The sequence below is a fragment of the Rattus norvegicus genome, chromosome Y (genome assembly GCF_021556685.1).
Source record: "Rattus norvegicus strain SHRSP/BbbUtx chromosome Y, alternate assembly SHRSP_T2T, whole genome shotgun sequence".
NCBI classification, from domain to species: Eukaryota; Metazoa; Chordata; class Mammalia; order Rodentia; family Muridae; genus Rattus; species Rattus norvegicus.
Window position 1 is genome coordinate 67,931,043 of NC_141555.1, and position 24,569 is coordinate 67,955,611.

The window sequence follows — 24,569 nt, forward strand, 5'->3', positions numbered from 1 at the left end:
TCTCAATTAACATAGATGGAGAAACCAAGATATTCCATGACAAAACCAAATTTACACAATATCTTTCTACAAATCCAGCACTAAGAAGGATAATAAATGGTAAAGCCCAACATAAGGAGGCAAGCTATACCCTAGAAGAAGCAAGAAACTAATCGTCTTGGCAACAAACCAAAGAGAAGAAAAGCACACAAGCATAACCTCATATCCAAATATGAATATAACAGGAAGCAATAATCACTATTCCTTAATATCTCTCAACATCAATGGCCTCAACTCCCCAATAAAAAGACATAGATTAACAAACTGGATACGCAACGAGGACCCTACATTCTGCTGCCTACAGGAAACACACTTCAGAGACAAAGAAAGACACTACCTAAGAGTGAACGTCTGGAAAACAACTTTCCAAGCAAATGTTCGGAAGAAGCAAACTGGAGTAGCCATTCTAATATCAAATAAAATCAATTTTCAACTAAAATTCATCCAAAAAGATAAGGAAGGACACTTCATATTCATCAAAGAAAAAATCAACCAAGATTAACTCTCAATCCTACATATCTATGCCCCAAATACAAGGGCAGCTACATATGTAAAAGAAACCTTACTATAGCTCAAAACACACATTGTACCTCACACAATAATAGTAGGAGATTTCAACACCCCACTCTCATCAATGGACAGATTATGGAAACAGAAATTAAACAAAGACGAAGACAGACTAAGAGAAGTCATGAGCCAAATGGACTTAACAGATATTTATAGAACATTCTATCCTAAAGCAAAAGGAGATGCCTTCTTCTCAGCTCCTCATGGTACTTTCTCCAAAATTGACCATATAATTGGTCAAAAAACGGGCCTCAATAGGTACAGAAAGATAGAAATAATCCCATGCGTGCTATCGGACCACCACAACCTAAAACTGGTCTTCAATAAATATAAGGGAAGAATTCCCATATATACGTGGATATTGAATAATGCTTTACTCAATGATAACCAGGTCAAGGAAGAAATAAAGAAAGAAATTAAAGACTTTTTAGAATTTAATGAAAATGAAGGTACAACATACCCAAACTTATGGGACACAATGAAAGCTGTGCTAAGAGGAAAACTCATAGCGCTGAGTGCCTGCAGAAAGAAACAGGAAAGAGCATATGTCAGCAGCTTGACAGCACATCTAAAGCTCTAGAACAAAAAGAAGCAAGTACACCTAGGAGAAGTAGAAGGCAGGAAATAATCAAACTCAGAGCTGAAATCAACCAAGTAGAAACAAAAAGGATCATTGAAAGAATCAACAGAACCAATAGTTGGTTCTTTGATAAAATCATCAGGATAGCCATTAGCCAGACTAATGAGAGGACACAGAGAGTGTGTCCAAATTAACAAAATCAGAAATGAAAAGGGTGACATCACTACAGATTAAGAGGAAATTCAAAAAATCATCAGATCTTACTATAAAAGTGTATATTCACCAAAACTTGAAAATCTGCAGGAAATGGACAATTTCCTAGACAGATACCAGGTACAGAAGTTAATTCAGGAACAGGTAAACCAGTTAAGCAACCTCATAACTCCTAAGGAAATAGAAGCAGTCATTCAAGTTCTTCCAACCAAAAAGAGCCCAGGTACAGACGGGTTTAGTGCAGAATTCTATCACACCTCCATAGAAGTCCTCATACAAATATTATCCAAACTATTCCACAAAATTGAAACAGATGGAGGACTACTGAATTCCTTCTAGGAAGCCACAATTACTCTTATACCTAAACCACACACAAAGATCCAACAAAGAAAGACTACTTCAGACCAATTTCCCTTATGAATATCGACACAAAAATACTCAAAAAATTCTGGCAAACCGTGTCATATCAAAACAATCATCCACCATGATCAAGTAGGCTTCATGTAAGGCATGCAGGGATGGTTTAATATATGGAAAACTATCAACGTGATCCATTATATAAACAAACTGAAAGAACAAATCCACATTATCATTTCATTAAATGCTGAGAAAGAATTTGAAAGAATTCAACACCCCTTCATGATAAAAGTCCTGGAAAGAAATGGAATTCAAGGCCCATACCTAAACATAGTAAAAGCCATATAGAGCAAACCAGTTGCTAACATTAAACTAAATGGAGAGAAACTTGAAGCAATCCCACTGAAATCAGGGACTAGACAAGGCTGTCCACTCTCTCCCTACTTATTTAATATCGTTCTTGAAGTTCTAGCCAGAGCAATCAGACAACAAAAGGAGGTCACGGGGATAAAGATCAGAAAAGAAGAAGTCAAAGTATCACTATTTGCAGATGATATGATAGTATATTTAAGTGATCCCAAAAGTTCCACCTGAGAAGTACTAAAGCTGATAAACAACTTCAGCAAAGTAGCTGGGTATAAAATTAACTCAAATAAATCAGTAGCATTCCTCTACACACACAAAAAAAAAAAAAAAAAAAAAACAAGTCGAGAAAGAAATTAGGGAAACGACACACTTCATAATAAACCCAAATAATATAAAGTAACTCGGTGTGATTTTAACCAAGCAAGTAAAAGATTTGTACAATAAGAACTTCAAGACTCTGAAGAAAGAATTTGAAGAAGACCTCAGAAGATGGAATGATCTCCCATGCTCATGGATTGGCAGGATTAATATTGTAAAAATGGCCATTTTACCAAAAGCGATCTACAGATTCAATGCAATCCCCATCAAAATACCAATCCAATTCTTCAAAGAGTTAGACAGAACAGTTTGCAAATTCATCTGGAATAACAAAAAACACAGGATAGCTAAAAATATCCTCAACAATAAAAGGACCTCAGGGTGAATCACTATCTCTGAACGCAAGCAGTATTACAGAGCAATAGTGATAAAAACTGCATGGTATTTGTACAGAGACAGACAGATAGACCAATGGAAGACCCAGAAATGAACCCACACACCTATGGGCACTTGATTTTTGACAAAGGTGCCAAAACTGTCAAATGGAAAAAGATAGCATTTTCAGCAAATGGTGCTGGTTCAACTGGAGTTCAACATGTAGAAGAATGCAGATGGATCCATGCTTATCACCCTGTAAAAAGCTTAAGTCCAAGTGGATCAAGGACCTCCACGTCAAACCAGATACACTCAAACTAATAGAAGAAAAACTAGGGAAGCATCTGGAACACATGGGCACTGGAAAAAATTACCTGAACAAAACACCAATGGCTTATGGTCTAAGATCAAGAATCGACAAATGGGAACTCATAAAACTGCAAAGCTTCTGTAAGGCAAAGGACACTGTGGTTAGGAGAAAATGGCAACCAACAGATTGGGAAAAGATCTTTACCTATCCTAAAACAGATAGAGGCCTTATATCCAAAATACACAAAGAACTCAAGAAGTTAGACAACAGGGAGACAAATAACCCTATTAAAAATGGGGTTCAGAGCTAAACAAAGAATTCACAGCTGAGGAATGCCGAATGGCTGAGAAACACCTAAAGAAATGTTCAACATCTTTAGTCATAAGGGAAATGCAAATCAAAACACCCCTGAGATTTCACCTCACACCAGTGAGAATGGCTAAGATCAAAAACTCAGGTGACAGCAGATGCTGGCGAGGATGCGGAGAAAGAGGAACACTCCTCCACTGTGGGTGGGATTGCAGACTGGTACAACAATCCTGGAAATCAGTCTGGAGGTTCCTCAGAAAATTGGACATTGAACTGCCTGAGGATCCAGCTATACCTCTCTTGGGCATATACCCAAAAGATGCCTCAACATATAAAAGAGACACGTGCTACACTATGTTCATAGCAGCCTTATTCATAAAAGCCAGAAGCTGTAATGAACCCAGATGGCCTTCAACAGAGGAATGGATACAGAAAATTTGTTACATCTACACAATGGAATATTACTCAGCTATCAAAAACAATGACTTTATGAAATTCATAGGCAAATGGTTGGAACGGGAAAATATCATCCTAAGTGAGGTATCCCAATCACAGAAAAACACACATGGAATGCACTCATTGATAAGTGGCTATTAGCCCACATGCTTGCATTACCCTAGATGCCTAGAACAGATGAAACTCAAGACGGATGATCAAAATGTGAATGCTTCACTCCTTCTTTAAAAGGGGAATAATACCCAGGGCAGGGAGTAGAGAGGCAAAGATTAAAACAGACACATAAGGAACACCCATTCAGAGCCTGCCCACATGTTGCCCACACATATACAGCCATCCAATTAGGATGGGGTGTTCTCAATATAGGAGAGAGTCTTATCTTTATCTGTAGAACAGGGAATCATCTGTACGGATGGCCCCCTACTCAGCGGAGATGGTGGCTGTCAGTTCCTGGAACAATCCCTTGACCTTGTTTTTAGGCTTGGCCAGGCACATCTCTGACCTGCTCTGTCCTGTCCCCTTATCTGCTGTTCTTTTACAGTTTTTATGAAGTTTTTATTTTAACTCTTCAAAAGGAAGGGCCTGAGACCTAAGAGCTAGCGTCCAACAACTGAGGCCATGCCCACAAAGGGAAGTAGCCTTTCTCAGAAAATGGAGCTAGGAGAGCTGAAAAATGAAGGCGACATATCGATCAAATCGCTGTAAGAGAACGACGGCAGCCAGTTCACAGAGCGAGGCAGCTGTCAGCGACTCGGCCAAGAACTAAGAGGATTTGAAAAGATAATAACAACACAGAGTTCACAGAAGCCACTATAGACTCATGGGGTCTGCGAATTTAATCCCGTGTACTTTGGGCAGAGAAAACAATCCAAACCAGAGATCCCTCTTGCTCAGACCAACGGAACGCTGTGCCATGCCGCAGATATCCCAGGTCAAGGACTCAACCTAGATCCTGGAAGCCTGTGAGAAACCGGAACTAGGTCATTTAAGTGCTGACACCGGATATGGCTCAAGTTTGCACCTTCATTGGAAGGAGAAAAAATAAGTCATACAGTACCGGAAGTAATCCTTGTCAGGGTCTGTGTGAGGTCGGAAGTGTACAGCACCATGATCAATCATAAGCACTGACTAAATGTTTCGGGTGAGCCCACACAAATGAGGAAATGATTTTTAAATTTAAACACAATTTCTAATAACTAGTAACTTTTAAAAGTCCAGTTTTAGCACAAGCTTCCAGATTATGTGGTTTCTCAGGTGGAAGAACGCCACAAAAGAAGTGAGTTTGAAACTTCGGAGGTTCCCACTATATAACAGCAAACTAAGAAAAGCATGGATGTGGGGTGTGGTATAACGAACTAGAGGAAATTTGTAAAACCAGGAAAGGAGAATTGAAAAAACTAGTACGGGAGAGGCCAGCAACAGGGAATGGCTTGGAAGACCATCCTCGTTTTAAGTTTATCGCAGCAAAATTGCCAAAGACTGGTAGCAAAATTGTCACTTGTTCCTGTGGACAATCTCTGAACATCCACACACACACACACACACACACACACACACACACGCACACACACGCACACAAACACAAACTGAGAGAAAGAGAGAGAGAGAGAGAGAGAAAGGGAGGGGGAGGGGCAAGGGGAGGGGAAGGGAGGGAGAGGGAGACAGAGACAGACACAGAAAGAGAGACAGACATAGAGACATACATACAGGAGACTCAGGTTTGATGTCTTGCACCCACATGCCAGCCCCCACACATCTGTAACTCTGGTTTCAGGGAAGACATTCTGCTGGCTTCCCTGAGCTCCAGGCATGCCCAAGGTACATATACTTGCATGCAAAAAAAAAACCACTCCTACACACACACAGACACACACACACGTGTGTGTATATATATATATATATATATATATATATATATATATATATATATATATATATATGCCTTAGAAACAAGGAGGAAAAGGAAAAGAAGAAGAAAGAGAAGAGAAGGAGGCAGCCCAAGAAAGCCACAAAAACACTGCATTCAATTTTTTTATTTAATTACTTTATTTATGAGAACACTATAGCCATCTTCAGACATACCAGAATAGGCCATCAGATCCCATTACAGATGGTTGTGAGCCACCATGTTGTTGCTGGGATTTGAACTCAGGACGTCTAGGAAGAGCAGTCAGTGCTCTTAACCGCTGAGCTATTTCTCCAGCCCCTTGATTTTTTTTAACATTGTAGTCAATTAGTCCAAGCTCTTACTTTGAAGGAAATTCCGGGTGTGTGTGTGCACACTGTATATTATTAATCAGGTGCTGAAGTGTAGAGACAGGTGGATCCTGGAACTTGGGGGCCCAGCCTATCTAACCTAACTGGTGAGATCCAGGACAATGGGAGACCTTGTTTCAGATGACGTGGATGGTGTTCCCGAGACTGACACCAGTCTTTCAGCCTCCACAAACAAGTGCACACAACCATGAGTACACATGATGCATACATTACAAAAATGAAAAATGAATTGTGGAAATTCAATAAAGAAAGCTCCTTTCCAGCTGGTGGGGTATAGAGAGGATTGCTTCTCCGAGTATAGTTATCTCTGAAGAGGAAGTCAATAAATGACTCAGACAAGGGCCTTTATAATATCAACTGCCCACCCAGGGCCCAGACCTCCTCTCTGGCTGCAATTATCTTCTTAACATGGCTCCACAATGTCTCCTGGGACCCAGGTTTCCAGTTCCCCATAGCTCTGCCCTACTTTGAGCCTAAGACCCCAAAGAGCTAGCCAAGAAAGGAGGGGAGAAAGGACACGAAGGGCTGGAGAGGAGGCTGCCAGTAATCCAGTCATATACACAGACCATTCCATTGGCACTCAGTTCACGGATGCCAGGCAATATCACTGAGCTGGATGCCCAGGAGGCAAGGCAGGGTTTAATAATCAAATAGGTGGCAGGCTTTACCACAGTAAGTTCAGCCAGCTGTGAACACAGTCAGAACACTGAAGAACATGACACCTGTCTGTGAACAGCGAACTCCTGAGTGTGTGTGCATGCTTATGTAGAAGGACTGTGTGTCTGTGTGTGTGTGTCTGTGTGTGTGTGTGTGTGTGTGTGTGTGTGTGTGTGTGTGCATGCATTGTTATTTAAGCTGGGCTTCTTTTTTTTTCATATATTATTAGTCCCGGGACTACTTCATGACTTAATAAATCTTACCAATATTTCTTCCGCTGTGCCTGTTAGCTCTGCAAACCCCTGCTGGTCACCCAACGATGTGCTATACCTTCTCAATTATTTCAGAGGACTTGTGGGTGAGACCCTTTCTGTGAAGCCCAAGAGACAAGAAGAGAACAGAAGCCCCACCTAGGAAAAATGAAGCGGTACAACATTGTCTGAAATGATTCGGGGTGGGCGAGCATGCGGATAAGAGAACGTGATGTGAGAACTGAGCGCAAGCTGGACACAGAAGTGAGGACATTGAACCCCACACAACCCCCCGACCAAAGGGTGACTTCGGGTTTAGGCTTTAAATTAGCCTTCCACGGAGAGCCCAAAGGAATCAGTACTGAGTCTGTTGGGACATTGGTGAGAATAGAAAGCCTTGGCCTCTGAACTCCGTAGAAGAGACGGCAGTAAAATGGGTTACGGATGTGTAGAGCTATTGGCAGAAGCACATTTAAAGAAAAGAACTTGACTCATCAGCTTTGATTTGAAACCTTTATTATGGCAAATGGTGCTTATTAGATAAAGATGCCTCACACACCCTCCGTTCAGTCACAATGGCACTTTCAGCCCATTTCAGCTGGTTATGTGTTCATGGATTAAAAGCCTTTTAATAATATCTACTAAAAAATTTTTGGCTCTCTCCCAGGGCAAGGTAGTAGCAAAACTCGCTGTAATCTAAAGCCTGGACCAGAACGATAATGGCCCAAGGTTAACAAGGCAGGTGAGAAAGATCAATTATACCCCCACAACTGACAGCACAGCTCTGTTACGTGATCAGCAGGAGTGCTGGAGTTAACCTTGTTTTTGGGACCAGAAGATACCTGCTGTGCCCCCTTGGGCTTCTCCTGGTGCAGATCTGTCTCTTGTGGCAACAGGCAGGGAGCGTCCTACCAGCAACTCTGAGGGGCAGCAGGAGGACACTTCATGGAAACCAGGGCAGGAGAGAATAGAGGAAATGTGTTCTTCTCTGGATCATAGACAAGAGGTCAGAGACGTGAGTACCTGCTTCTAATTGTGTACAGAGCCACTCCCACCATGTGTGTATGAACTCTACTGGGGTCTCCAGTCTATGATCATATTCACTTTTGGTCAATCATTTCCTACCAGAAAGAGAAGTCACCCAGCTCTATCTAAGTGACACTGAGAAGAAGGCCGGTTACGGCGTGAAAGACAAGTCTAAGTAGCATCAACACAGACATACACTTACATGCATACAGACATGCATGACACATATATCCGCAGACATATGCATACCAAGAACATGTCACACATGCATGCATGCACACATAAGCATACATACCAAGAACGCACTGATAATTTTTAAAATACACATATACATATTAGCGTGTGTGCACTTAGTTTTACACATGTGATATCTTTATACTGTATATATACAGTATACTATATATATACAATACATACACACACATATATATGTATATATATCACACATATACATACTTACATATATATATATTACTAGTTTTGTGGAATCTGATTTCTGTATTCACCCTAGAAAGATTCAGCCATTTGGTACCCATTCCTAAAGCTTATTCTTTTAAAATGCATGATTGCAAATAAGAAGGTCACTAGGTCAGTAAAGTGTCTGCCTGACATATTAGTCTGCCTCTCTACAGTTGTGATAAAACACTCTAGCCAAAAACAACTTGTACAAGGAAAACATTTCTTTGTCTTTGACTTTGGCTTACCAGCTTTTGTTGCAGTCAGACAGGAACTCGAGGATAGAATTACAAAGGAATACTGCTCACAGCCTTACTCACTAGCCCATTCTTAGTTGGCGTTCTCATTAAGCCCAGACACCCTGGCCTAGGAATGATGACACCCACAGTGGGCTGGGCCCAGCTTCATCAACTGTCAGTCGAGACAGTCTCTCACACCTTAGGCCACAAGCCAATCTGATGGAGGCAGCTCTTCAGTTGAGGTTCTCTCTACCCAGGTGACTCTATGTCAAGTCTCTTCAAAGTTATGTCAAGATGTCAGTGAAAAGTAACCAGGATACCTCATAACTATGAAGACCTGGGTATGATTCTCAGAACCCACATCAAAATGTGAGTGGAGAAACTCCTAATGCCAGTTGGGAAAACAAGGACAGGATCCCCAGGATCTGCTGACCAGCACAGCTGGCATGATTGGTAAGCTCCTGGACAATTAGAGACCTTGTCTCAAAAAGACAGACCATGTCTAAGGATGGGGCCTGAGGTTGTTCTCTGACTCTACCTGAATGTGGAGACATATACACACATCTGCACACATATGCATCTACACACACCCATGCACACACCTAAGATAAATAGATGATAGAAATTAGATAAAAAAAATGCCAGATGGATAGTAAATAGGCAAATTATAGATAGAGAGATAAACAAATGATAGATAATAGACAGTTAGATAATAGACAGATAGATAAATAGTAAGAAGATGGATGGATGGATAAATGGGTGATAGATGATAGACAAATGATAGATTAGATAGATAAGATAGACAGCCAGGCAGACAGAAAAATAAGATAAATAGAAAGCATTTTATTTGAATGCAACTACTATAGAACAGATTGGAGCCCCCCCCTCCTTCCCTTTCAGAACATAACCTGTTTTACAGGGGAACTCACAACTTCCCCAGAGGAAGCAAACATCCTATTCCAGCAGAGAGGTGGAAACAGATGTTTATGTTTTCCCTGTGCCTTCATGGGTTAGCACTGTGTATCTCAAGATGAAAAGCATGCCACCGTAATTAAGTGTTAATTTCGTTGTGGCAGAAAATAAAAGAAGGGCACCTCAGTTAGCAAGGAAGGCAGCTCTGACTAATGACTTCATTTGATCGAACTTTGCTGAGTCCTGAAGCAAGAATTGTGGATCCCAGGATGCCTGAGCTCTCAAAGCTCCTGGAGAGTGTTAAGTTCATCTCCCTACATGAGTGATAGTTCTCCTTTAACTTTAAGCAACTTTTGTACTGGCTGTGTCCTCCCTGCAGCCAGTGAAGTCATTGTAGTGCTGTAGGTTCCTGAATTATGGATCTGGCCAGTAAACCAGTGTAGATATGGATTGTAGGATGGCTTCCTACCTGGTGGTATACGGACCAGAACAGAGGTGCAGGGATGAGGGGCAAGGATGACGAACATCCTTCCTTCCCATAAGTTTGAGTATGTTGTATCTTCATTTTCATTAAATTCTAAAAAGTTTTTAATTTCTTTCTTTATTTCTTCCTTGACCAGGTTATCATTGAGTAGAGCATTGTTCAATTTCCACGTATATGTGGGCATTCTTCCCTTATTGTTATTGAAGACCAGTTTTAGGCCGTGGTGGTCCGATAGCACGCATGGGATTATTTCTATCTTTCTGTACCTGTTGAGGCCCGTTTTTTGACCAATTATATGGTCAATTTTGGAGAAAGTACCATGAGGAGCTGAGAAGAAGGTATATCCTTTTGCTTTAGGATAGAATGTTCTATAAATATCCGTTAAGTCCATTTGGCTCATGACTTCTCTTAGTCTCTCGACATCACTGTTTAATTTCTGTTTCCATGATCTGTCCATCGATGAGAGTGGGGTGTTGAAATCTCCCACTATTATTGTGTAAGGTGCAATGTGTGTTTTGAGCTTTAGTAAGGTTTCTTTTACGTATGTAGGAGCCCTTGTATTTGGGGCATAGATATTTAGGATTGAGAGTTCATCTTGGTGGATTTTTCCTTTGATGAATATGAAGTGTCCTTCCTTATCTTTTTTGATGACTTTTAGTTGGAAATTGATTTTATTTGATATTAGAATGGCTACTCCAGCTTGTTTCTTCTGACCATTTGCTTGGAAAGTTGTTTTCCAGCCTTTCACTCTGAGGTAGTGTCTGTCTTTGTCTCTGAGGTGTGTTTCCTGTAGGCAGCAGAATGCAGGGTCCTCGTTGCGTATCCATTTGTTAATCTATGTCTTTTTATTGGGGAGTTGAGGCCATTGATATTGAGAGATATTAAGGAATAGTGATTATTGTTTCCCTTTATATTCATATTTGGATGTGAGGTTATGTTTGTGTGCTTTCATTCTCTTTGTTTTGTTGCCAAGACGATTAGTTTCTTGCTTCTTCTAGGGTATAGCTTGCCTCCTTATGTTGGGCTTTACCATTTATTATCCTTTGTAGTGCTGGATTTGTAGAAACATATTGTGTAAATTTGGTTTTGTCATGGAATATCTTGGTTTCTCCATCAATGTTAATTGAGAGTTTTGCTGGATACAGTAACCTGGGCTGGCATTTGTGTTCTCTTAAGGTCTGTATGACATCAGTCCAGGATCTTCTGGCCTTCATAGTTTCTGGCGAGAAGTCTGGTGTGATTCTGATAGGTCTCCCTTTATATGTTACTTGACCTTTTTCCCTTACTGCTTTTAATATTCTTTCTTTATTTTGTGCGTTTGGTGTTTTGACAATTATGTGACGGGAGGTGTTTCTTTTCTGGTCCAATCTATTTGGAGTCCTGTAGGCTTCTTGTATGTCTATGAGTATCTCTTTTTTTAGGTTAGGGAAGTTTTCTTCTATGATTTTGTTGAAGATATTTACTGGTCCTTTGAGCTGGGAGTCTTCACTCTCTTCTATACCTATTATCCTTAGGTTTGATCTTCTCATTGAGTCCTGGATTTCCTGTATGTTTTGGACCAGTAGCTTTTTCCGCTTTACATTATCTTTGACAGTTGAGTCAATGATTTCTATGGAATCTTCTGCTCCTGAGATTCTCTCTTCAATCTCTTGTATTCTGTTGGTGAAGCTTGTATCTACAGCTCCTTGTCTCTTCTTTTGGTTTTCTATATCCAGGGTTTTTTCCATGTGTTCTTTCTTGATTGCTTCTATTTCCATTTTTAATTCCTTCAACTGTTTGATTGTGTTTTCCTGGAATTCTTTCAGGGATTTTTGCGATTCCTCTCTGTAGGCTTCTACTTGTTTATTAATGTTTTCCTGTGTTTCCCTAAGTGTGTTCATGTCTTTCTTGAAGTCCTCCAGCATCATTATCAAATATGATTTTGAAACTAGATCTTGCTTTTCTGGTGTGTTTGGATATTCCATGTTTGTTTTGGTGGGAGAATTGGGCTCCGATGATGGCATGTAGTCTTGGTTTCTGTTGCTTGGATTCCTGCGCTTGCCTCTCGCCATCAGATTATCTCTAGTGTTACTTTGTTCTGCTATTTCTGACAGTGGCTAGACTGTCCTATAAGCCTGTGTGTCAGGAGTGCTGTAGACCTGTTTTCCTCTCTTTCAGTCAGTTATGGGGACAGAGTGTTCTGCTTTCGGGTGTGTAGTTTTTCCTCTCTACAGGTCTTCAGCTGTTCCTGTGGGCCTGTGTCTTGAGTTCACCAGGCAGCTTTCTTGCAGCAGAAAATTTGGTCTTACCTGTGGTCCCGAGGCTCAGGTTCGCTCGTGGGGTGCTGCCCAGGGGCTCTCTGCAGCGGCAGCAACCAGGAAGACCTGTGCCGCCCCTTCCGGGAGCTTCAGTGCACCAGGGTTCCAGATGGTCTTTGGCTTTTTCCTCTGGCGTCCGAGATGTGTGTGCAGGGAGCAGTCTCTTCTGGTTTCCCAGGCTTGTCTGCCTCTCTGAAGGTTTAGCTCTCCCTCCCACGGGATTTGGGTGCAGAGAACTGTTTATCCGGTCTGTTTCTTTCAGGTTCCGGCGGTGTCTCAGGCAGGTGTCCTGCCGCTCCTGGGCCCTCCCCCACGGGAGCCCAGAGGCCTTATACAGTTTCCTCTTGGGCCAGGGATGTGGGCAGGTGTGAGCAGTGTTGGTGGTCTCTTCCGCTCTGCAGCCTCAGGAGTGCCCACCTGACCAGGCGGTTGGGTCTCTCTCTCACCAGGTCTGGGCGCCTTATAGGTTTTTTAAGCTTCCTGATTCCTCTGAGCTTTCTTCTTCCCTCCTGAAGGGAATGCTTCAATTCCAATGGATTCCCAACACAACCCATGAAAAAATAATGTCCAGAGGTCCTGAAACAACATTCATTCTGTCAATGTAATTCAGCATTCATACAGTAAATGTAACTAAATCCAGAGCAAAGAATATTCTTGCTGAGTGCTGTCCCTTGGATACCAAATGTCTCCCAAGGTCCCATGCTAAGGGAGGGTGTGTTGTAGAGTATGGCTGTTGTTTCCCCAGCAGCACATCCTAAGACCTAAGGTGTGCAGTGTGAAACAGTCAGGATCCGTGCTCAACTTCCTGGCCTCAAAGAAGAAGATAAAAGAAACTCAGAGAGGAAAATACCTAAACTTGCAACAACCTCGCCCACTGCTTATGGAGTTCTGATTTACTTGAATAGAAGAAACCACATCTCCCAGCTCCACCCCTTTCCAGAGGTTACTTTAGCATTAGCTCAAAATTTCAAACCACATGCAAAGGGGGCCCAGAGTGATACTACCGGAAACTGAGTTGAGCAAACAATACTGTGTAATGAAGATGCACCGGAAACACAAGGGAGCTCGGAGCAGACTGGGCTCAGTTCTACACCTCAGGCTGTTGCCCCCTCCCTTCTCCACAGAGTGGACCTGCATTTGCAGGCAGAAATCCACAAGTTCTTCCCCTCTAAGCAGCTCTGACAAGCTCCAGGGGAGTTAAGAAGGACGTCCTACACGATCAGCCGTGTCTCCTCTATGCTGACATGAATGAAGCATGAAGTTTGGGGAAGTGGAGAGAAGAGAGGCTCGCCTGGCAGAGAACAGTACTCCCAGCTCTGAACATAAAGGCCCATCCTGAATACTCAGATTGTGATAAACAGAAGAAGAGGAAGGAGACCCACACTGAGCAGTCCTGGGGCTGAGCAGATTTACCTTGTGTCTAGCACGAAGACAGAAAGAGTCCCACACATTAAGTGACACTGTCCCAGAAGAAGCTACAGCAGTGGCTCCAACAGGAGACATCCCACTAAGAGCTGACTGCTCATCCTATCAAGAATAGCACTTGTTTAAGCACAGGGTCCAGACTACAAATGGGCCCTGGGATATACAAATACTCAACCCAGAGAGCTGAGAGCTATGACACGATCTACAGGGGTTATCTCAGATCAAGCATCTCCCTTCTGTGTGGCCATTTGATCCCCACTGGGCTTGGGCCAAGTTGAGAGCAGCAAGGGGTTCAGTGTGTTTGCCCTAAAGTGGCTACAACACATGGCCATACATGGGGGATATCACAACAGATGCACATCCTCTCAGCATTCTGTAAGGTGAATGTCTGGAGCCTAAGACTCAGTAGGGCTCTGCATGTGGACGCACACAAACACACACACACACACACACACACACACACACGCACACACAAACAGAGAGAGAGAGAGAGAGAGAGAGAGAGAGAGAGCTACCTGCCCCTCCCCTTGTTTTTACAGGATGCCACCACCCTTTGGCTTGTGGACACATCATCCATCTATGCCTCTTTTGTCACATAGTGACCTCCTCTGCTTCTCATTCTTCTCATGGGCTCAGAAGTCAACAGCAATGGAGCGGGAGCCAACTCCAGTCCATATGGGATCAGCTTCACTCGGCTACAATGAGTAAGGCCCTGCCTTCCAATCAATAACACACACAGACTTTTGCATGTAAAGATGTCAACTCATCATTCTGAAAGGGACAACAGGATCTTCACCAACTCTTCACCCTGCACAAAGCCAGAACAGTACCCTTGGCTCTCAATACTGCTTCTAGTTAGTTGAACTGCTATTAACTTTGCTAATTAGTTCCCTTACTGTCGTAACAAAGTACCTGACAGAAGAAAAAATAGGCTGCCACTGTACACCGAGCTCCCACCATAGAGACAACCAGGCTGGAGTCAGGGACAGGCAGGCCATGAATCTGGCAGTCTGTCTCTGTGGCTCTATGGCTGCCAGCTTGTCCCACTGTCAAAGATGTTCCACAATCCCTTCGCAAATTGGTGGCAGCAACTGAGGTCCAACTGTTTAAACATGTGTGCCCTTTAAACGAGAATTTCTAGGAAGAAACTGTCTGTGAAAGCTGACTGGCTGGTTAGAACTGCAGTGGTGAGGAGATGTTGGAATGTTGCTGATCCAGAGTCTCCTTACCTTATAGTTTTAGTCCCCAGAATTGTTTGCCTACCTCTTTGTCAAAACTAATCTATGTCATAGATTAAAAAGAACTTTTTGGAATCTACTAACTTAGTAAATCACTAGGTATCAACAATTTAAATGCTAAGAATGTTATCAGATAGCATAGTGAGGACATAGAAAAGATCCCCCCAATTTGCTTTAACTGCCTTGCTTGTGTGCCCACCAACGTATTTTCATTTTCCTTGGATTATAACTTTCTGTGTTCTGTAAAACTATGAAAATTTATGAAACTGCATCGACACTAACCTAAATTTGTGTTCCTGGACCATGATCACTCTACATGGCTCCAGAATAAATCATCTATAGTTCCTTAAGGTGAGAGCTGTGTTTCTGCGTTTACAGTCTCTGAGGAGCATTTCACATTCAAACTATACAAGAAAGTGACGGGGAGCACCAGAGGGAAGCAGGGACCAACCTCTTTACCTGGAATGTTGAGTATCTTTGTCTCCTATGTGAAGTCATGTGACTACAAGTTCCAATGTCTTTGCCTCTGTTATCTCTAATAATAAGATGTTATGAAGCAATAGTCTTCACCATGGAAAAGAAGTGGGGAAGGATGGAGGACAGGAAGGGAGGGCAAAGAAAGGAAGTAGCAGGGATTGGGGGGGGGGGAATCTCAGGGAAGGCAAATCCAGACATCAAACATCAGACAAAGCTGCAGTTGTCCCAAGTTCACACTCTCCCTCGACTCAGAGGCACAGCATCTTTTCTGCTAAGACCTGGTCTATGCTCCCACCCTGAAGTAAAGACAAAGAGTCTGAACGGCAAACCTTGGAGGCCAGACTCCAGTGAGAAGATAATGAGCCAGAGTAGTAATCAGCCCCTAATGGGAACACAAATAGCAGTACTGACACCCTGTCCAACAAGTCTGCAGAAGGACTGGAGTTCTCTCATGGAAATCCAGAGAAGCCAGGAGCCCTATGCTGTCTGAGTCACACCAACACCCAGAGTCCTCGAGCAAATGCAGAAATCCCAGAGCACACCGGAACAATCCTCACCAAACACAAGAGCCCTCTTGGTTTGGCACTTGGCTGGGGACAGGTGTCAAGGGACTGAAGGCTTTTCTGCAGTGATAAGACTCTGCCTGCCACTGGGCCTAGTTAGATATTTAAAAGGGAAATAATGGGGCATTTCCCACCCACTAAGTGACTAATGGTCCCACTAATCACCAGGTCTTCCTGAAGGGCTGATGTGAACAGCACAGACCTGACCCAGGGCTTCCAAAAAATCCACACTTCTCTAGACACTTCCTGTAACACAGACTTTTCAACAAGGGAATTGGAAGGGAGGGAATGAAGGGTTGGATTTGAACAAATATGCCTTACAGGCATCTATATAAATTCTCAAAGAATACTAAAAGAGATTAAATAGAAAACACCTGAGGTTGGGGATTTGGCTCAGTGGTAGAACGCTTGCCTAGAAAGCACATGGTCCTGGGTTCGATCCCCAGCTTCGAAAAAAAAAAAAAAAAGAAAAGAAAAAGAAAACACTTCATTCAAGGCCCACTGCCTCCTTTGGTCAGCATTTTGCTCCAGGCTGGTAAGATGCTCAACAGGTCAAGGACCTTGCTGCCAGGCCTGAGGACCTGAGTTCCACACATGTGCATTTGCAAGCTCTAACACACACACACACACACACACACACACACACACTAATTAATTAATTAACTAATTAATTAATTAACTAATTAATTAAATTATCATTTCTTAATAAATAAAACATTGTAAAGCTGTCACTTGCATGAAAGGGTCTGTATTATTAGCTGACCCCTGACCCGTTCTCTCTCAGACTCACCAAAGAGAGAACCATGTGGTACTATCACCAACCTGTGCTTAGCACCTGACAGAATCCTGAGTGTATTTGTCTGAGGTATGAAGGGCACCCTGGGCATGCAAAACACCACACAGGTCCAAGACAGAAGGCTGCCTCAGTGCACGTATGCAAAACCAAAGTTCCGATGAGTTCACGAGAAACCATGAAATAACAAACATCCCGCATTGTCAAACCTGAGCTTTCCCAGAATTAAAATTTGCCTGATTCTACCTAGCGTTTACGCAGAGGACCAGCAACCGCTTCTTATCTCGTTCTAGTCCTTTCTACTCTATTTCTATTTTGTTTAATAATAATTTTAAAAAATCCTAACTATTGGAGAAACAACCGTTTATCAAACAGGAATAAACAGGTGTCTCTTGTTAAGCAAGATGGTTTTTAACCTTTCTTGGTACTTTTAGAACTATTTGGGGGATTTTGCTGTTTTGGTTTTGTTTTTGTTTACAACTTAATGCACACTGCCGCATCATGGAACAAAGACTTGGGGGGAAACGCTGCAGATTTGGAGTTTGCCCTTGAGAAGCCCCTACAGAGATAGGCAGAGAACACTCTGGCTGTCCTCTCTTTATTCTGAGAGGAAAGAAGGGAGCTCTCTGTGTTGATTACAAATACCTGTTTCTCTTTTATCTACTTGTCACCAGATCCACTCTCCCTGCCTTCTACTCCAATATCCTGCTCTGGAATTAAATAAATGAATACATACATGTCTGTGGTTGCATAAGCATGGGATGTCAGAGGTCAACCTTAGCTTTCTTCCTAAATCACTGGCTCAACTCCCTTCAGTGGTCAAGTTGACACACCTTGGAAGAGGAGACTGTAGCTGCTTGTTTTCTAATACTAATTGGGTTCCCCAAATTAGTTTGCAGGAGAAAGTCTGCACCTAGGGTCTGGGAACCTGCCTGCAGTTCATTCTGATTGGTGAATAAAGATGCTAGCCCCAAATAGCTGGGAAGGAAAGAGAGAATGAGAGAGAGAGAGAGAGAGAGAGAGAGAGAGAGAGAGAGAGAGAGAGAGAGAGAGAGAGACGAGATTTAGGGTTACCGGGCTTGGGGTGCTTGCATTGGTGTCTTGCAATCCCTCCTTGGTCTTGATTCTCACTGACCTTCACTTTATTGAGGTGTGGCAAAGAGCTCCTGGTATTCCAGCTGGATTTGGTCAGTCCTGCTGACTAGTGGCAGTTTGGTGGAGGCCTGACTGTTTCTGCTAGATTGTGCTACCAGTGCTGATTTGTGTTTGGTGACATTTTTTTTAACTGGACTATTGGTATCCTGACACTACTGGATTGGACTGCCAGTGTCCTGACAGCTAAGATTGGATTTGCCCCAAAGAACTACTTCTAAACAGGTACACATCCACTTGCCCTATTTATCATCTTTTCTCCTCTACCTTTGGTCAGTGGGCTAGAAGGGGGCTCTAATCATTTGAGAATCCTAATTAAAGTAGGTATGAAAAAAATCTAAATCTACATGAATCTCCCATATAATGAAGGTTTGTCAAACTCATTTCCATTACAACTTCTTTTCCCTTGCATCTGTTTTTGCAACAATCTCCTCTTTAAAGAAAGTACTCTGGGGGTTTTCTGAGGAAAATTCATTACATGCATGGATGTTTAATAACATGTTTTCCCATTTGTGTGTATGCATATATGCATATGTGCTATGTGTGTATGTGTTCATGCGTGTGACATGCAGGCCAGAGGACCAATTTACCTTGTTTTTGACCCAGGTTCTCCCTGTGGCCTGAATCTGACCAGTATAGGCCAGAAGGGCTGGCAATAAATCCCAGGAATTCTCCAACTCTTGGTACAAGAACTTATACCCATGCTTATTTTTTTTTACCTTGTGTCCAGTCCCTCAGGCTCCACTCCAAGCTGTCTCCCTCATCCCAGGCAGTGTGTTTGAAAAAGAAACATTAAGTAACTATTAGGACTAATGGCCTGACCAGAGTGATTCAAGCACCATAAAGGCATTACACTCAAAGGGTGGGAATTCGTATCATTGAGATGAGAATGTTAAAAGGAAACATGTGACAGCTTTTAAAACCTTCAGGACAACCCAGAGCCTATTAGGGAAAGCTGAAATCTGTGTCTTCACTCACACAAAACAAGAATCAACAAAAACCCAAGCTTGTGTCAGCTTATTTCCTATGAAACTCCATAAGCTTTTCCTTATTTAAGAGGCATAAGCCATTTTCCCTCTGATGTTTCCCTATTATGCCAAATGAAGTGGGGAACGGCTCCCTACAGCTGTTGGTTTGTGTGTAGAGCAGTACCAGATTGTCTTTCATCCCTGTCCCATCTGAATGTCATATTGGCACTTCCAATTAACCAGGTGACAGCAATGGCTGGCTCTCACTTCTGATGATAACTAGGAACGTGCAAAGTCACAGAGCAGAATTCATTGATTTTCTTCCTGAAATTGCGAAACATAACGTTCCCATTTCCTATTTCGTTAGATGGGAAAGCCTACTGCATAACCAGTCCTATTAGAGATGTTTCTCTCTTTTGACAATAGAACAAGAATTGCACAAAGCCCAGTATTATCTTGAAAAACATCTACATGAGACTGGTCTCCAAGACAAGTGGTGTGTGTGTGTGTGTGTGTGTGTGTGTGTGTGTGTGTGTACACTTGTGACTTGTATATGTACATGCATGTAGAGGTCAGATGACAATTTTGCATGTCAATCCTCTTTAAAATATATTTACTTAGTCGGGGGAGACACATACGTGCTACAACACATATGTAGAGACCAAGGGACATGTTGTAGGATTCAGTCCCATCTTCCACCTGGTGAGTCTCAGGGATTGAACTCAGATCCTCAGGCTTGAAGGCAAGTGTGCTTGCATGCTCAGCTATCTTGCCAGTGCCGTCTTGTTTTTGAGGTAGGCTTTTCTCACTGGGATCTGCGAACTGATGCCTGTGATGGTTTGCGTGAGTGCGCGACTGTGTGCCTGTGTCCCTGCGTGAATGTGTATGCGTGTATGTTCAGCCCAGGGACTGGCAGCTTTAGAAGGTATGGCCTTGTTGGAGTGGATGTGGCCTTGTTGGAGTGAGTGTGTTACTGTTGGTGTGGACTTTAAGACCCTCATCCTAGCTACCTGAAAGCCAGTATTCTCGTAGCAGCCATCAGATGAAGATGTAGAACTTTCAGCTCCTCCTGCACTATGCCTGCCTGGATGCTGCCATGTTCCCACCTTGATGGTAATGGACTGAACCTCTGAACCAGTAAGCCAACCCCAATTAAATGTTATCTTTATAAGAGTTACCTTGGTTATGGTGTCCGTTCATGACAGTATAAACCTAAGTAAAACATTGACTCTGGGGTGGTCGGTGAACTTCAGGGGTCCCCAGGTCTCTGTCTCTCTGATTCTGGGGTCAGAGTGCATGCTACCACTTTAGACTTGGAAGTTGGCTCTGGGGATCCAATCTCAGGTCTCCATGCATGTACAGCAAGCAGTTTACCTACTGACCCATATCCTTTAGCTAACAAATGGGTTTAAAAGGAGATAGAGGTAGATCCCAGGTGCCTGATATCAGGGAAGCTGAGCTCTGGTGCACACAAGGGCAGCTGTTGCAGGGTGAGGTTCTTGGTACAGGGGACATTATGGCCAATGAGACATAACAGGGACATGCTTGGGATTTACATTGCCTGTGCTGCCTCCACACAGAAGGCTGATAATGCTGGTGCAAGCTGGAGGAGAACCATCACCATTGGTAGAGGTTGCTGTGATCTAAATCTCTCCCCTACCCCACCCCTAGGAAGACGTCACCAAAGAGGACATCATTGGGAAGCAGCACTTTGGAGGGTGTGACTTCAGTCATAAAGATGGACTCCTCCTCTGTGTTTTGGTGCACCTATGTTTAAAAAGTACCCCCAGAGAGCTTGCTGGACCTTCTAAGCCCAGGAAAATATAGGCAGAACGCACCATCTACAAGCCAGGTAGTTGGCTTCAGTAAATTTGCCAGGGCTCTGCTGTTGGACTTGAAGCCTCATTATCAGCCATTCAGTCTCTGAAACTGTAGTGACAGCAACCTGGCTGGTTTCTGGGTGAGGTAGGGATCACCCAGGAGGGTGGTGAACATACAATGTACTTCTGGATTTCTAATGAGAACAGAAAGCAGATGAATGTTTCAAGACTAAGGAATATAAGTGGCATGGCTTTTTTAATCCCGGGCCCAAAATATAAAGCAAACAAGAAAAATAAATTGTACGAGAGAGTTGGCAGACATGATCACTAATATTGATTGCTGACTTGAGTGGCTGTGAATTCATTTAAAATGCATGCATCTGGGCACTCTTGTGAGGGATTTTCTTGTTCAGGTTATCTGAATCAGGAAGATTTGCCGTAGGTGTGGGTGGGACCTTCTGGTGGCAACCAAGATTTAAGAATGTGAAAGAAGGCGGATTTGATTTTTGTCTTCCTGCCTTCACTCTAACTGGCAAGTTCATCTCTCCTGTGGCTCCTGCATTCCTTTGCTAATATTCGATCCACCTTCTCTGATATCTCATTGTAGACTGAAGACCAACACATCCAGGAAACTCACGTGCCTTCAGCACCAGGTTAAGATGGCTGAGCCATCAAGCATCATAGACTGAGCAGCCGATGGGGTTCTCAGTACCCTTGCATGAGACAGCCATTGTTAGATTATCCAGACAGTGTCCTGTAAGCCAAATTACCTTTTAATGTGTTTGGTGGTTTGAATAGGTGTGGGCCACCTTAGACTCATGTGTTTGAATGCTTGACCCATGAGGAGTGGAACTATTAGGAGGTATCATCTTGTTGGAGTAGATGTTGCCTTGTTGGAATTGGTGTGGCCTTGTTGGAGAGGGTGTGGCCTTGTTGGAGTGGGTGTGTCCTTGTTGGAGTAGGTGTGGCATTGTTGGAGTAGGTGTGGCCTCGTTGGAGTGGGTGTGGCCTGTTGGAGTACGTGTGGCCTTGTTGGAGTAGGTGTGACCTTGTTGGAGGAAGTTTGACACTGTGGTGGCTTTGTTTTGAGATTTTTATATACTCAAACTATGCTCCGTGGTCCAGACAATCCCTTTCTGCTGCCTGTGCATCAAGAATTTGGGCTTCTCCAGGACCAAGTCTGCCTGGATGCTCCCATGATTCCTACAATGATGAATTTGGACTGAACCTCTGAAACTGTAAGCCAGCTGCAATGTAATCTTGTCCTTTATAAGAGTTACCTTGGCTGCTGCGTTTGCAGCCATGAGCATGCTCAGGCTACAAGAGGCTTGCCTCTAGTGTCCTCCACTGTGCTAAAAAGAAGGCCCAGTTGGACCCCAATGAGAACAATAAAATTGCCAATGACAACTCCCTACACCTAATCAGGAAGCTGATTGAAGATAGCCTGATCATCTGGAAGCCTGTAATTGCCCATTCTCAAGCTCGCTCCCAGAAAAACACCTTGAAGGACAGGCATATGGTCATAGGGAAGAGAAAGGGTACTGCCAACACTTGGGTGCCTGAGAGGTTGACCTGGATGAGAAGGATGAGGATCCTGCACCGGCTTCTCAGGAGATACTGGGAATCTAAGAAGATTGACCGCCATATATATCACAGCCTTTACCTGAAGGTCAAAAGGAATGTATCAGAAACCCAATTGATTCTTTTGTAGCAGATGCACAAACCGAAGGCAGAAGAGGCCCACAAGAAGCTACAGGATGTCCAGGCTGAGGCTCGCAGGTCTAAGACCAAGGAAGCACAAAAACGTGTGGGAGGAGCGCTTCCAGACCAAGAAGGAGGAGATCATCAAGACTCTGTCCAAAGAGGAAGAGACCAATAAATGAAGCTTCCTTCACGTCTGTGCATAGTGATCTCACTGTGGCCTCACATGATCAGTCATTAAAGTAAAACAAGCCTTAAAATAAAAAAAGAGTTACCTTGGCTATGATGTCTGTTCACAGCAATGGAAATCTAACTAAGAAAATGTGTATTCATTCTGCCATTTCTGTTTCTCTGGAAACCCTAATACAATAGCGCTCTAGAGAGAGGAACAAATACCAAGCAGACAACATAAATTCCAGTTTACTTTTCTGGTGAATATGAAGTTGTTGTGATTTAAAAAAAAGTACAAACTTGTTGGTTTATTGTTGTTTTCTTTTGGGGTGTTGTTGCTGCTGCTGTTGTTTTCGTTGTTGTTGTTGTTTTTGTTGTTGTTGTTGTTAAAGAAGAAACACATTAAACCTCTTCATCCCTGACTGGTTGGCAAACCCCCTAGCCCACATCAGCTAAAGTGATTAAGGCATTAGGAATATGTGTACACAAAACATAAAGTTATTCCTGTCAAGTTCAGATGAGAGATAACATTGGCCATGTGGGCAAGCCTAGAGCCTCATCCATTTAATGCAGACAATTCAGGACACATTGTCAGCAGCCTGTCCAGCCAACAGAGACGAGCACCTGCATGTTGTGTTGTTATTGTCTTTTATGAAGTTTTGCAGCCACCCTGCTCATTTATCGTGTTTATAATGTTAACTTTGGCACTTTTTTCTTGGTTCATCAAATATTTCCTTAATGAACTGTCAGCTCACACCCCCGCATCCCACTCTAATGACTTCCAAATTATGTTCATCTGGACCAAGGGGGTTTTTTGAACTGTATGATGACAGAAAACACGGGGAAAAGAACCTCTTTCATTGTATTTGAAGAAAGACATAGTCATTCACCTGCCGCCTTCCCCCAGTGCTAACTGTTCCCAAGCTCAGTGCTGAGACCTCTGCCTCATTGTCACCATCAGAGCTGTGAGATGAACACTTCCATACCAGGAGGCAATATACGGATATGACCATACGGTGCTCCCTCACCTACAGCCACTGGGATCCAAACTCCTGGTGTCCCTTTTCCCCTTAAAAGAGAGCTGTTGGGATCCACGCACAGCAACACCCATGCCCATAATCCAAAGCTCATACCTTTTAAAAATCAAATGTGTTTATATTATCAAATGTGTGAATGTTCTGGCTACATGGAACTGTGTGCACCACGTGCCTGCCTGATGTCTGAAGAGGCCAAGAGAGGGCATTAGATCTCCAGAAAGTGGCTAACAGTTCAACTGTGAACCAACATATGGATGCTGGGTATAAACATGGGTCCTCTGCAAGAGTAACAAGTGTTCTTCATGGCTGAGCCATCTCCCTAAGCCCCAGAATCTGTGTCCTATCCTGGAGATGCTTTGCTACTCTAGAAAACCACATGGGAGACTAGGTGCCCATCCTCGAGAATAGAATTCACCCTATCAAAGAAGAGGATGCCATGGCAGGTGGTATTCTGGACACTAGGAGACTGTGAGAGAAAGTGCCTTGTATAGGGGAGTCCTGTGAGAACCAAGACTGGAGGAGCACCCTGGACTGGATAGATAATGGGTTGGGCCATTGCATAAAATAAAAGAGTGATGGTGCCAAGGACATTTGAGCAATCCCATGAACTATCCAATCTGGGGTCTTAGTTAGGTTTCCACTGTTGAGAAGAGACACCATGGCCAAGGACAACATGCAATCGGGGGTGGCTTACAGGTTTAGCGGGTCAGTCCATTATCCTCAAGCAGAGGGCAT

General features: G+C 43.1%; 1 pseudogene; it reads left to right on the top strand.

The window, feature by feature from the left end:
• Window positions 1-7,288: 7,288 nt before the first annotated feature.
• LOC147998082 (large ribosomal subunit protein eL19 pseudogene) lies at window positions 7,289-22,808 on the top strand (annotated as a pseudogene).
• The last annotated feature ends 1,761 nt before the right edge of the window (window positions 22,809-24,569 follow it).